The sequence below is a fragment of the Lepus europaeus genome, chromosome 9, assembly GCF_033115175.1.
Source record: "Lepus europaeus isolate LE1 chromosome 9, mLepTim1.pri, whole genome shotgun sequence".
NCBI lineage: Eukaryota > Metazoa > Chordata > Mammalia > Lagomorpha > Leporidae > Lepus > Lepus europaeus.
Genome location: NC_084835.1, coordinates 120056844 through 120072008, shown reverse-complemented (window position 1 = coordinate 120072008; position 15165 = coordinate 120056844). Strand labels below are relative to the sequence as shown.

At 38.3% G+C, this 15165-nt stretch overlaps 1 long non-coding RNA gene and 1 pseudogene across 2 annotated transcripts; both read right to left on the bottom strand.

Moving 5' to 3' along the window:
* Positions 1 to 342: 342 nt before the first annotated feature.
* LOC133766653 (uncharacterized) lies at positions 343 to 8306 on the bottom strand. Of its 2 annotated transcripts, XR_009866736.1 has the most exons (4): positions 7956 to 8306; positions 6811 to 6989; positions 2484 to 2668; positions 343 to 546 (listed from the first exon to the last, which is right to left on the bottom strand). It is a non-coding gene; the product is annotated as an uncharacterized LOC133766653 (long non-coding RNA). The 2 variants fall into 2 exon arrangements; XR_009866735.1 differs by lacking the exon at positions 343 to 546 and having other exon boundaries at positions 2224 to 2668.
* A 3434-nt stretch (positions 8307 to 11740) lies between these two features.
* LOC133767409 (U4 spliceosomal RNA) lies at positions 11741 to 11809 on the bottom strand (annotated as a pseudogene).
* Between the last annotated feature and the right edge of the window lie 3356 nt (positions 11810 to 15165).

The window sequence follows — 15165 nt, the reverse complement described above, 5'->3', positions numbered from 1 at the left end:
GAGACGAATGTAAAAGTGCCAAGGTAAAAAGGTATTTTTTATTTATTTATTTATTTATTTATTTTTTATTTTTGACAGGCAGAGTGGACAGTGAGAGAGAGAGACAGAGAGAAAGGTCTTCCTTTGCCGTTGGTTCACCCCCTAATGGCCGCCGCGACCGGCGCACCATGCTGATCCAAAGCCAGGAGCCAGGTGCTTCTCCTGGTCTCCCATGGGGTGCAGGGTCCAAGCACTTGGGCCACCCTCCACTGCCTTCCCAGGCCATAGCAGAGGGCTGGACTGGAAGAGGGGCAACCGGGACAGAATCCGGTGCCCCGACCAGGACTAGAACCCGAGGTGCTGGCGCCGCTAGGTGGAGGATTAGCCTGTTGAGCCACGGCACTGGCCAAAAAAGGGAATTTTTTAATGTGTGCAGCAGTCAAAAGGTTGAAGGATCCTCCAGGGTAAGCTTCAATCTCTGATTTCCTGTACAGTTGGGAAGAGGATTTCTGCATCTCTTTTTAAAAAAGCAGATATTCTTCACTGGAATTAAATGAAGATAACACCCTGTTTGGAGAGAAACATGACTCTCATGATTACAAATTTTCTAAGCAAATGTAATTATCAATATTATTTTTAAACCAACTAATGTCTGAATTCAAGTAAGTTGCTTTGTTTCATGATAAAATATTAATATGAATATTGCTTTTCTCTTTTTTCTCTCTCAAAAATATTTGGAAATCAAAGTAAGAATAGTGGCTCACTTGGTTAATCCTCTGTATGTGGTGCCGGTGTCCCATATGGGTGCCGGGTTCTAGTCCCGGTTGCTCCTCTTCCAGTCCAGCTCTCTGCTGTGGCCTGAGAGGGTAGTGGAGGATGGCCCAAGTCCTTGTGCCCTGCACCTGCACGGGAGACCAGGAGGAAGCACCTGGCTCCTGGCTGCGGATCAGTGTAGCTCCGGCTGTAGCAGCCATTCGGGGGGGTGAACCAATGGAAGGAAGACCTTTCTCTCTGTCTCTCTCTCTTACTGTCTAACACTCTGTCAAATAAACTTAAAAAAAGAAAGTAAGAATAAATCATTATATATCTTGCAAAATGAGAAATTACTTACCAGGTAAGGGACTATTGTGGCAAAATCATGCAGAACAGTGTGTAGTTCAGTAGGACTTTCACAAATGTCACATATTATTGAAGGAAGACTGATCCAAAAGTCATGCTTAGGAGAATCAGGCACATTTGGGAATTGCTGGTGTATAGGATGTGCAAATTAAATGAGTTTTTAATATACTTAAATGCCTATCTGAAGTTGTAAACACTTTTTACTATGTTAATTTTTTGAAGTATGCAACATTTATTCTAGAAATATAATTAATTTGATTATTATACAGTTTCTTTTCATATAAACTTCAATTGCATGATTTTTGAAAATTTGTGTACCTATTGTAATATATATTTGTTCAAACAGTTTAGGCTATTGTATCAAACTCAAAGTCAAGTTAAAATAGTGAAGAATTAAGGTCATATTTGCAGTGATAAGTATGTGATAGTGTTCTAAGTGCTTTACATATATAGTATCTTGTAATTAAAAAAAGATTTATTTATTTGAAAGGAAGAGTTAGAGAGAGAGAGAGAGAGAGCTCTTCCATCCACTGGTTCACTCCCCAGTGTCTGCATGCAACAGCTGAAGCTGGACAAGGACAGTCAGGAACCTGAAACTCCACCGGGGTCTCCCATGTGGGTGACAGGGCCTCATGTATTTCTGCCATCTTCTGCTGCTTTCCCAGTTCCTTTAGCAGGGAACTGGATCAGAAATGAAGCAGCTGGGACTAGATCTGGTGCTCTTATGGAATCCTGGCATCACAGACAGTGGCTTAACAATGCTGGCCCCTCATATAATTCTGAAAATAATTACATGAGATATTGTTATGCTCAGTCTACTGACAAGGAAACTTAGGAACAAAGAAATTAGACTTCACAAGATCTTGACAATTGTTAAGTACCAGAATCAGAAGTTAAAGTTAGGCTTTCTGTTGTATGTTAACCACCACTCCACATTCATGAAACTATGATTCTCCATACCACAGGATACCATTTAACATTGAATTGGAGCTAACTACTGACTAACACAGTAACAAGGATGAATTTTAAATGTGTTTTACTACCAAAGGAAGCCAGACTGAAAAATCTGCATATTGCATGATTCTATTTATACAAAATTTTGGAAAAGACAAAAATACAGGGGCAGAAAGCAGATGAATTATTTCAGAAAGTTAGGAAATAGGAGGTATTTAGGATATATGCAGAGGAATTTTAGTTCTGTACATTAGTGAGATGGTTATTAAATGGTTACATAGTATCCTTATAGTTCAGAAACATGTACATGACAAAAATTGAATTTTAATGTTATACATTAGTGTATACTTCATTAATTATTTTTAATGATTGTTATATATTCAGTCTAGTGTGCAAGTCAGGGTTCTCTAGAGAAACCAGAATGTGCTTACACAAAGCACAGGGCCTGAAAAGTCCTAGTATCTGCAGGATGAGTCAGCAACCAGGAGATGTAGAAGAGTGGATGGTTTCCTTCCTGGCTGTGTCTGAGAGCCCACGATCCAGGAGCCCTGACAGCACCGCTCCAGTCCAAATGCTGGAAGGCTCAACTCAGAAAAGCTGATGATTCAGTTTGATTCTGGAGGGAGGGGAAAGAGGAAGATCAAAACACGCCCAGTCCAAAGGTAGTCATGCAGGAAGCATCTTCTCCCACTCACCCAGGAAATGCACAGCCTCTTGGACTTTATTTTGCCTTCAACTGTTTGGACCAGGCCCATCCACATTAATGATGTAATCAGCTGATACAAAGATATATTCATTCAGGGATAATCTCATCCACAAACATCCCCCCAGACACACCCAGAATCATGTTTGGTCAAATATCTGGGAACCCTGTGCCCTGGTTCAGCTGACACAAAATTAGCCATCACATTCAGTGCATCATAAGATTTTGGGGTGGAATTTAGATTGTGACAAATGAGGCTCCCCATTAGGGGAAAGAAATGGCATCAGTCACTTTAAAAGTGGTGTTTTGACTGGACACTGTTAGACTAAAGAGCAAAGGAATTGTACTCCGTATATTCTAGATTGCACTTATCATGCGGATGCAAATTAACAGTTCTGAACCTGCTGTACCTATGCACTGGGACAAAACACACAAGTGAGCGGTTTCTCAAGTTTATCTCTGCTGTGGCCAGAAAACTAAAATGGACCTTGTGGTACGGATTAGAGTTGCAGACATTAGCGTGAACTCTTGTTTAGCTTAACACGTGAAAGATGAGTAGATGTAGTGGCAGTTACAGAGTCGCGTGTATATATGAGCTGGCTGCACACATAGATTTCCGAGACGTGGCATCCCAAGAACAAAAAGAGCTGCATGAGATGTTACATAAACTCTCAAAAATGTAGATGAAGCCAAAATGCTTTCTGGGGGGTGAGGGGAGGAGCGGATTTTGTCAGTGTTCTCAGCTAACATTCCATATGCAAATACTTGATACTGTGAATTTTTTTCACCAATATATTTTTTTAAGCACTGTAGTGACTATGAAGAGGAGCCTCTTTATACTTTTAATTTATATTCCCTTGATGGCTAATGAAATTGAGCCATTTTTCATACATTTATTGATTATTTGGATATATTGTTTTGTGAGATTCATCCTAAATACTTCATTTTTCTATTTACTCTATTCTGATTGATTAGCTTGAGAAGATCGTTGTTACAGCTTTTGCACACAGCTTATGCACCTCTGTAGCTTGCTACCTTATTTCTGTCTTTGAGTTAAAATATTGTTTTAGTTAAAAATATTCCATTTTGTTGAAGTAACATTTTATTAATCCTTTTATAAGTAGAGATTTGTGTTTAATCAGTAAAATTTGCCAAATATGTAAGTTATAAAATATTCTATTATAACCCCTTCCAGAGGCTTTATCAATTTCCTCACTTTACAAGTCTTTCTCCTGGATTCAGTGTTTGTATATGTGTCAGGCAGAAATCAATTATCATTTTTTCCACCTGCGTGTTTAGCCTGTTTCTTTGTAATAAATTAGATGTTAATGCCTGAGTGGATCTGTTTCTGGGCCCTATGATTAGTTTAATTGGTAGAGTTCTCTCTTCCTGTGCCACAACACACTTTATCAATTACAGAACTTTCTAGTAACTCTCAGTATTTGGGAGATCATAGTGTCTCAGTTCCTCTTCTTCAAGAGGGTCTGGGAGAGCTCTGACCTTTTGCATTTCTATATAAATTTGAAGACGTTTATCATTGTTGCAAAATAGTTGAGATTTTGAGTTCATTTGTACTGGATTTACAGACAAATTTGTTAGCTTCAATAACTATATTTTACAGTTTTCTAATCCATGAAAATGTTCAAGATTATTTTAAGAAACACCTTCCTAATATTGTATCAGTAATACTGTGCTGTTCTCACCGCTAGAGTTGTCCATTCTCTTTGGTTGGAGTCATTATTTGACAGTTTTGGTAATATTAAGATGCTATCTTTTATTACTGTGTGTTTATGTGTGAAAGCGTGTCATCCTGTTATTTTTTATGCATAAATAAAATCCTGGTGTTGAGTTTTATAGATAATGATCTTGTTTTACTGACTTCTCACTTTTCCTGATTTATTGACAGTTTTTTTTATAAATTTATATTTATGCAATTATACTATCACCACATACTGCTAGCTTTATTATCCCTGTCTAAATCTTGCATTTTATTTGTTTGCCTTTAATTAGGATTCCCAGCACAATATTAATTTACCAAGAAAATTTTAAATAGTTTTCCCTTCAGCATGCTAACCAATGCAGCTTTATTATTGACATATTTATCAATTTAAGGTAGGTCACTTTGTCAGTAATTTTCTTTTATTAGGTTTCATCTTTGAGATTTACTCATTTATTAAAATGAACATATAGCTTTCTACCTTTTCTATTAATATGAGGAATTGCATTGATTAATTTAAAGGTTAAACTAACTTTGCATTTATGTTACGGAGGCAAGGTTATGTTTGTTTACAGATTTGGCATTCATTGTAGAAATTAATCCAAGCCAGTTTCTTGTCTCATTCAAATAATTTTTCAGTTACATGCAAAATCTCTTTTATAATTCTACTTGATTTAACAGCAACTTAAAGGCAGAAATTCCCTTACACAGATAGACACAGTGGGATCTTTCATCTTCTGGCTCACTTCCCAACTGCCCACAACAGTTGGGGTTAGACCAGACCAATGCTGGGAGTCAAGAGATTGATCCAGGTCTCCTGTGAGGGTGGAAGGGACCCAAGTTCTTGAGCCATCACTTACAGCTTCCAAAGGTGCACATTAGCATGAAGCCAGATCATAAGCAGAGGAGTCAGAACTCGAACCAAGCACTCCTATATGGGATGTGAACGTGTCAAGCAATATCTTAACCATTGCACCAAATGCACACCCCAAAGCACATTTAATAACCTGTGTGAATAAAGAGATTAAATCCATTAACAGATGATATATTTTCCTTTAAAATGAATATTTATAGAACTATTGTACTCTACTTCTCTTCTGATTTCTCATTTTTCTGCAACCATTAAACATCCATTCAATGACATCCTATCCATGTTTATAATTATTTTTGCACTACTTCATTGTTGATTGAGGTCAATAAAACTAAAGGTTTCACTGTATATTGTTTACAGAGGATATTTGCATTTCTTAAGCATTTCATTGCATTGATGTTGTTGATTTATTATAGCTTTACTCTAGCTAACATATTTATACACTGACAGAATGAAGCAGATTTTGGACCTTGTTCAGAGTAATGGGAGAAGCAGAAAGACAAATTGTTAGAGTAGTGCTAAGATGATCTCTTCTCTCAAAGGGTTATAGTTTGAAGGCGTTGATTTGCATATGAAGGGAAGTACAGCAAATCATGATGTAAGCCATTGACAAATCTGTGCATTTTTATGACAGGAAATTCAGGGAAAGTGAAGGTTTCTGACGCCAATGTTCCTGAGCCCTCACATCTGCGGTTCTCTTGGATGTCCTCTTTTCCTAAAGAATGGAGTTCTTCATTGGCACCTTCAGACTCAACGCTGCAAATGACCTGGAACATTGCTTCTGAAACATAGCTGTAATCAAGGAAGGAAGACTTGCGTGGTAACAAAGTCTAGAAAGCAAGTAAGCCTCCTTCTAATATTTCGCTTGAAGATCGAGGAAAACTTCCTTACTAAAAAAATGCAGTCTCCTGTCCAAACCAATAACTGGCAAAGTTTAAGACATCATCATCTCAATTTAAATATTGCTTGAATCATATTCTGAACAAATAAATGAGTAGGTTCGTAGAAATGAAATTGAGTTAATATCAACAAAATGATGAATTAATGATGTTCTGACAAACATCTAGGATTGTGTTTCTCTTTTGACACACAAAAAATCTATTTCTTCTTTATCCTACTTTAAAACACATGCTTACAAAAATGTACTCACATGAATACATTTATCCTTCGCAAAATCCCCATGTCCTCACCATTTTCCCATTTCACCTTTAGACCCAGGGTTTTGTGGCCCTGCATAGCTGTCTCTATGAAGTTCAAAATTATTCGTAGGGTTTGCTTTTCTGAGGGGAAAAAGACAAACTGTTCTTATCTAACGCACACAATATAAAACAACAGAAAGAAGGAATCAGATAACCAAACAAACCGCCATTCATTACACAGAGAATGGAAAACAGCACATATTAAGTTTACATGGTAATTGTTCCACCACACACATCAGGTGCAGTCAAAAAGAACGAGGAACCTCACCCCAGTCCTGGTGGGACAAGTCTGACACTTCAACTCCTCCTCTTGATTCTTCGCTCCCGGCCAAGAGCAGACTTTGGCAGGGGCATGTGACTTCACTTTTACCAAGGAGAGGCGAGAAGGTGCTCACCACCATGCTGAGGGGTTCACGCTGACATTTTCTCTCAGAGAGAAAACAGACCCTGGGAAGAAACAGAGACATCTGAAACTTGTGCTGGGAGGTGATGCCTGAATCGTTTTAAAGACACATTTATTGACTATGTTTTCTATCACCACAATCAACACCCAAATTGAGAAAATTTAGAATGCACACATAAGAAAAAAGTAATATTCATAACATCAACAAGTTTTGGAGTGCATCCTCCTTATTTTTAAAGATTTATTTTTATTTATTTGAAGCCCAGAGAGAGAGAGAGAGAGAGAGAAATAGAGAATCTTCCATCCACTGCTTCATTCCCCCAGATGGTTGCAATGGCCAAGGCTTGTTCCATCTTCCAGAGTGTTTCCAGGCTATTAGCAGGGAGCTGGATGGGAAGTGGATCAGCCTGGACATGAACTGGCATCCATTCAGGATGTTGCAAATGGTGGCTTTATCCACTATGCCAAGTGCAAGTCCCTGGGAGTGCAGCTCAACTCCTGTTTTCATATTCTTTTTTCTGACTCCAGAGCAACAATTCAAATATTCTCAAATTAAACGATATATTGCCTTATAGTTGCTTCCATTTTGTTGCAAAGCTTAGGGAAAAAAAAACAGTCCCCATGACAAATTCCATACGTTTTACTTAATTTGTGATAATAAATATACAGAGCACAAAAAATATAATGTATATCAGTGAAATTGACATTTTAAATTTTATTATTGTTTACAGCTCTTGTCTATACTCGGGAGGAACAGCAGCTTCCCTACTTACTACTTGTTGAATTTTTTGTTTGATTGAGGGTTAAACTTGTGATTATAAAATAAACTGAAAGTATATCACTGTAAATATTAAAAGAAAAAAAATAAGAAAGGAAGGAAGAGGGAATGTGGAGCATGTTTGGGAGAGAGGACAGGGTGGAAAGTATCACTGTGCTCTGAAATATGTATATATGAGATACATATTTGTTCACCTTATATAAATAAAAAATAGAAAGCATATGTTGACTACCTGCTTATGAAATTTAGCAAGTCCCAAAAGTCACCACATGGGATGGGGTGAGGATCCACACACACACAACTTTGTAAGTCAGCAGGGAAATTATAAAAACCAGAATCTGGACTAAAAAGGAAAATGTATATGTATGAATGCAATTAGGAATGTAGAATTATATACTTAGCCAAATATAATTGATGGTTGAGAGTAGATTTAGTAATTTTCAGAAACAAAATTTATCAAAAATGTACCCACCCATTGTACATTTTATCAGAAATCTGTGAGTTTAGAAGAAACTCCTGGCTTCAGATTGGCCCAGCTCCAGCCTTTGCAGCCATTTGGGTAGTGAACTATGTTAATTCTTTATAATTTAAAGAAAACAAAAGTTTTTCTTTAAAAATAAAGTATATGAGCATTTTTATAATAAATAATTAACCAACAAATGCATCCCCCTTCTTAGAAAACATTGTCATTCAGTGTCTTCCTAGCTTATCTTATGTATTTTGTCACATTTTTAAAAGGACAAATAGATATTCATGTAGAAATTTATAAAGTTTTTAAAGTTACAGATGATCAAATAAGATACTACAGTCCTTGAAAACCAGCACCCTATAAGTGTCTTTTTTTTTTTTTTTTTTTGGACAGGCAGAGTTAGACAGTGAGAGAGAGAGAGACAGAGAGAGGTCTTTCTTCCACTTCCATTGGTTCACTCCGCAAATGGCTGCCACCGCCGGTGCAGTGCCGATCCAAAGCCAGGAGCCAGGTGCTTCTTCCTAGTCTCCCATGCGGGTGCAGGTGCCCAAGCACTTGGGCCATCCTCCACTGCACTCCCAGGCTACTGCAGAGAGCTGCACTGGAAGAGGAGCAACCGGGACAGAATCCGGCGCCCCAACCGGGACTAGAACCCGAGGTGCTGGCGCTGCAGGCGGAGGATTAGCCAAGTGAGCCATGGCGCCGCCCATAAGTTGTCTTCTAAAAGTGAGTTTTCTCTTGAGCTTTCTACCTTGGTTCTCTCTTATAATATATAGTTTTGATTTTTTTAAGGATAAGTCAAAATTAGAAACAAAATCTGTTTTTTGATTTTAGGGTAAATCAAAAAAGTAGGTTCTTAATATATCTTATTTGATAAATCTTCAAGCTTCTTTATGTGTATGGGTGTGTTGGGGTATGTATGTGTCTTCGCTTGGAAATTTTCCATAACAAAATACTGTCAAACCTGGGGTGGGTATTGTGGTGCAGTGGGTTGGGACATCTCTTAGGGTAGCTGCATCCCATATCAGAGTGCCTGAGATCAAGTCCTCCCTTCTCCTCCACTTCCAGTCCAACAACTTGCTAATGTGCCTGGGAGGCAGCAGATGACAGCTCAAGTAATGAGTCCATATGGGGACCAAGATGGAGTTCCTGGCTCCTACCTGTAGCTTGGCTCACCCTCAGCTTGCTGCTGACATTTGGGAAGTGAATCAGCAGATGGAAGCACTCTCTCTCTCTTTCTCTCTCTCTCTCTCTCTCACTTTCAAATAAATAGAAATGAACACACATTTTAAAAACTAGTCAAGGGGCTGGAGCTGTGGCATAGTGGGTAAACCTGCAGCCTGCCATATGAGCACCTGTTTGAGTCCCAGCTGCTCCACTTCTGACCTAGCTCCCTGCTGTGTTCTGGGAAATCAGTGTAAGATGGCTCAAGTCCTTGGGCTCCTACACCCATGTGGGAGACCCAGAAGAAGCTCCTGGCTCCCTGCTTTGGATTGGCACAGCTCCAGTCATTGCGGCCTCTTTCTCTCTCTCTGCCTCTCCTTCTCTCTTTGTGTTAACTCTTTCAAATAAATAAATCTTTAAAAAACAAGAAAAAAAAAAACTAGTCAAGGGGCCAGTGCTGTGTCGTAGTGAGTAAAGCCACTGCTTGCAGTGCTGACATTCCATTTGGATGCCAGTTCAAGTCCCGACTGCTGCACTTCCAATCCAGCTCTCTGCTATGGTCTGGGGAAGCAGTAGAAGATGGCCCAAGTGCTTGGGCCTCTGCATCTACGTGGGAGACCCAAAAGAAGCTCCTGGCTCCTGGCTTCAGATTGGCCCAGCTCCAGCCTTTGCAGCCATTTGGGGAGTGAACTAGCTGAAGGAAGACCCCTCATACACACACCTCTGTTCTGCCTCTCTGTAACTCTGCCTTTCAGATAAATAAATAAATCTTAAAAAAAAAAAAAACCTAGTCAAATCTGATTTCATACTGTATATTTTTATGTAATGTCCTATAATATTTCTTTATAAAGATTGAGAGTTGTCAACAAATTTATATCATACAGAGTAATCGAGCAAGTGCAAATTCTCTCTTCAGTTCAGTATGTATATCAATACATAAACTAACTGATGTGTATGCATAGCCAGTCATGCTGAGTCATATTGATGATTGGAATTTTAAGATGAATTGAAAGTATATCATAGAAAGATGTATTAAATTACAGTAAAATGATGAGAAGCGAATGACTTTGAGAGTCTCTATTAAAGAAATGGCAGTTTTTGAGATGTCTCAAAGTACTTTACCAAAATAAATCATAATCCAAGATACATCAATGGAATACTTTCTTATTGCCTAAGCAAGTGCAGACACATTGCATTTTAATAATGCTTTTAGAACTCTATCCCATCTTCCGTTTTTTCCTCCAAATTCTGCTTGCAGTGACAGGCTTTAATTCTACATTCAGAAATCCAGAAGAGCAGGTTTTCTTTTCAAGCATCTCTATCCATATGTATGCAGTTACGAATCCTGAGTTGTATGCCTAAAATAAATGAATATGAGTCAAAGGTATATACTAAGAATACATTATAAAAAAAATCTTTATTGCTAAGAGCAACTAGAACAATGTGTTCCCTCTTTAAAATAATATATAAGTTTTCTAAGAAAAGGCAAATCCTTTATTTCACAGAGATGAATAGGATTATACTTAAAAGTGAATTCTACACAAATAAGATATTATTTTAATATATGAGCACTCATTTGTTCCATAATTATCAATTAGTCAATCTATCTACTCTTTTATTCCTGTCTTGACTTTCATTTATGAATCCTTTTTCCTATTTTGATGGATGAAAATTATTGGGAAATAAGCATTCTTTTCCAAAAATAAACCATACTATTCTATTAGCAAATTTGCCTATTTAAGTTGACCTTGGTTTTCCAAAACATATTTCGTGACTGTCTAAGAAGGATTATTTTAGTTCAACACATTGGCTCTCCATGAATCAACCTGACCTTCTTCTCTCACTGCCTTGCAAATCTACCGTCAGTTTATTCAATAAAAAGTCTTCTTGAAAAGGAAAACAAAAATTCAAAAAGAAGACCCTTTATATAAGAGCTTTATTCTTCCCTGGAGGACCTTGGCATTTGTAAAATAATTTGGAAGGAAACAAAAAATAAAAAAAAGACAAATGTCTGCTAAGGTTGCTGTCATGACTAGATATTTATGCAAATAATAAATGTGGTATTACCTTGACTATCCCCTGAATACTCAGGGATCATCCGTAGTATGTGTTGTAAGTGGTTAAAGCTGTAACATCTATTGTAAATATTTTCCAATTTTAAAAACCTGGGTGTGGTTCAATAATTGTGACAGATACTGATATAAGATGTTAATAGGGGAAGTAAGACGAAGGACTTATGGGGACTCTTTGTACTACTACCTCACAATGTTTGTTTTGTAAATTTAAAACTATTCTGGGGGTCCCCACTATGGTGCAACGGGTTAATGCCCTGACCTGAAGTGCCAGCATCCCATATGGGTGATGGTTCAAGACCCAGCTGCTCCACTTTCAATTAGCAATAATCGTGCCTCGGATAAACCTCACTGGCTACGATACTGCCACTGCGCAAAGCTGAGCTGCTCCACTTTCGATCCAGCTCTCTGCTATGGCCTGGGAAATCAGTAGAAGATGGCTCAAGTCCTTGGGCCCCTGCACTCATGTGGGAGACCTGGAAGAGGCTCCTGGCTCCTGACTTCGAATCGCCATAGCTCCAGCCATTGCAACCAATTGGGGAGTGAAGAATTGGATGGAAGACCTCTCTCTCTGCCTCTCCTCTCTCTGTGTAACTCTGACTTTCAAATAAATAAATAAATAAATATTTTAAAAAAATATACGGAAAACACATTCAAAAAAAGCTATAAAAAATTTGAAATGAATTTTCAGATTGAGTATAAGATGTTCATTGGAAACACCATGGTGAGTATCTAGATTTCAGGAAGAATGTCTCTAATGTGGAGTAAAAGGAGACAATAGGTGTGAATGTAACTTACTATCTACTCAGTGTGACAGAATATGAGAGGACCAGGGTAAAAATCTTCAAGAACAATTATTATTTAATTTAATCCTCTCAGAATTTTTTCACTTTTGAAGTAATTTTGAGGGCATATTTTACCCTGCATCTAAGTACAGTACCATTGTGTCTACCTGGCACATTATTTTTTTTCTATCAGTACACAACAGCATTTTTAATTATCCTTTCCCTAGACTCTATTTGCCTAATTTTAAATTTTAATCCCAGTTTACTTCTTTAACTTGGGTATCTTCCACCACAGTTTTTTTCAGTATCCCTTACTCAGTGCTAGAGCTATCATCTGCTGCCTCCCAGACATACTAGCAACTTGCTGGATTGGAAGTGGAAATGGGGAGGAAGGACTTGATCCCAGGCACTCTGATTATGGGATGCAGCCATTCTAAGAGGTATCCCAACCCACTGCAAACCTTACAGATGTGAATTTTTCATATTTTATGTTATGTTTGTATAGATATTAGGTTCTTGATTGTATAGATATTAGAGTTCTTGCACAAGAAGTGTGATGTAACTCATTAGTCCCTTAGGACTGGCAGATGCTTTGGTTATGATTTTTACATAAAGAAAAAACAAAAACAAGAAACCAAGCCCTAGTTGCTCTTCTCCACTTAAGTTTATTGATAGGTCAAATTTTCTTAAAGTTTGCATCTTTCTTTAACCAGTCCATGTCCCCAGTCCCATCTTACAATATCTATGTCTTACTACTATTCTTGGTCCAGGGCATCCAAATACTTTTATGGTTGATCAGCCCTACAGAGATCAGGTGTAGAGTAGGCTGAAAGACAGCAAGCACCTCTGCCTGTCCAGTACTCCACAACGAGGCTGCACCCTGGGATCCCTTGATGTTACTCTTAGCCTCCTGCTCACCCTGATGCTGTTTGAGCTGAAGGGTGGCAACAGCACAGATGTGTCAACCATATTTATCAAAGATGGTCTCGACAAAATCTCAAATCTCACATGCTCTTCTGAAATGTGATTGGGTCACTCCTCTTAAGAGAAAGAAACTTTATCTGACCCTCTGAATCTGAATGTGTACCATAACTGGTTTGGTCAAGGTATGGCAGAAAGATAAGATGCCAGGTCTAGTTGTACATTGTTGCTTTCTTGTAGAAGAGCAAATAACCTAAGACTACCATTTTGTGAGACACTCAAGCTGTCTGTAAAACAATGGAGGAGGGGCTGGCATTGTGGCAAAGTGGGGTTAAAGCTGCCATCTGCGATGATGACATCCCATATGGGTGCCAGTTCAAGTTCTGGCTGCTCCACACATTCAATCTAGGTCCTTGCTAATGCACCTGGGAAAAGCAGTGGAAGACAGCCCAGGTACTCAGACCCCTGCCACTCGTGTGAGACACCTGGATGAAGCTCCTGGCTTTAGCCCAACCCTGATGCCTGATGGCCATGGCCATTTGAGTGTTTGGAAGTCCTCTCTCTCTCTCTCTGTGTGTGTGTATGTGTGTGTGTGTCTCCCTCTCTACTAACTCTGCCTTTCAAATAAATCTTTAAGAAAAAGCATTGGAGGATGAGATATTGTGAGAGGGGGGAGATTGAGAGAGCAGATGAGTGAGTGACAGAGAAAAAGGATTATCAAAGCATCAGGCTCACTAAGACACTAATACAGCCAACCTGGAAGTTGATCCTCAGCTCTGGCTACACCAGCTGCTACCACAAGGGACAGAAATAAGCCATCCATCCAAACCCTGCCTAGTGATTGTCTTAACACAAAATCCTGGAGTAGTTTGTTGCAATGGCTGTGCATTCCTATAATAGTATTTGGAAGTGAGCTAGTGCTCCCAAAATAAAAGGCTAAAACAAGTGACATTGGCCTTGGAACTGAACAGGACTTGGAGGCTTGACAATTCTTAAGACTGCTAATAGAGCTGAAAAGACAATGCAGAACTTGCTACCAGGAGTAGGGGGAAGTTGGCATGTATAGTGATGGAAAATTTACCAAAAGTGTAGAAAACAGAAAAATAAGCAAACGATGTGAATTTGGCTAAGCCGTGCTAGAAGGAGAATGCCAAGATACTTCATTTACTTGTGTATGAGGACATAAAATTAAACAAACAATACTAGAAATGAAATCAATCACCTTTCAAGAATAATTCAAAATAACAGGACCAAGATCTTGTTAAGATGAAAATAAAAATGTGGTTTCCAGACTTTCCAGATGGCAAAATACTATAAAAATTAAGAAACAACTATCAAAAAAATCAAATTCAGGGTATAACAAATGAAAAAGAGCTTCATGATTAAGCTGAGATCAAAGCTTAATAAGACCCTTAAAAATTCATCAAGAAAATACTAGTCTTAAGAATATTAAGATATCCTTTGAAGAGTCTCTTGTCTAGGCAAAATATGACAACTAATATTCTTGAAGGCTTTTTCCATTGCCTCTAACTCCTAAACAAAGACAGAGAGGGGACTCTCCCAAAGACTTGTGAATATGACTTCTTACTGATATATGACACTCCAATAACATCTACTGGAATCCCACAACGTCTTTAAAACTGTGTATTGACAGAAGCATCACAGCAATACAAGGAAGAGAGAACAGCATTATTATGTCGCGCCCCCTTAGCAAATGCCTCCTGAGAGTCCTCGCCTTCTCTGTCTAAGTCATTGCTCACTCAAAGCCCCTAGCCTTCTCCAGTTTTTTCAATCCAAGAGACAAAATTCTCTCTGTTTAATAGTTTCTCATGTTATTTGTATTAGTTTTGAGGTTGGCTTTAATACATGGCAAGCCTTTTTGCTATGGTTATTTTAAGCCATAAAAACATGGTTGGAGGATATGAGTATAAATATTAAAATACACTATTTATGTAGCTGTAGATATAGATATAAATGTCATTCAGCTACCTAGACCCCTATGAAATGGCTTTCATACACCTTGACAATAAT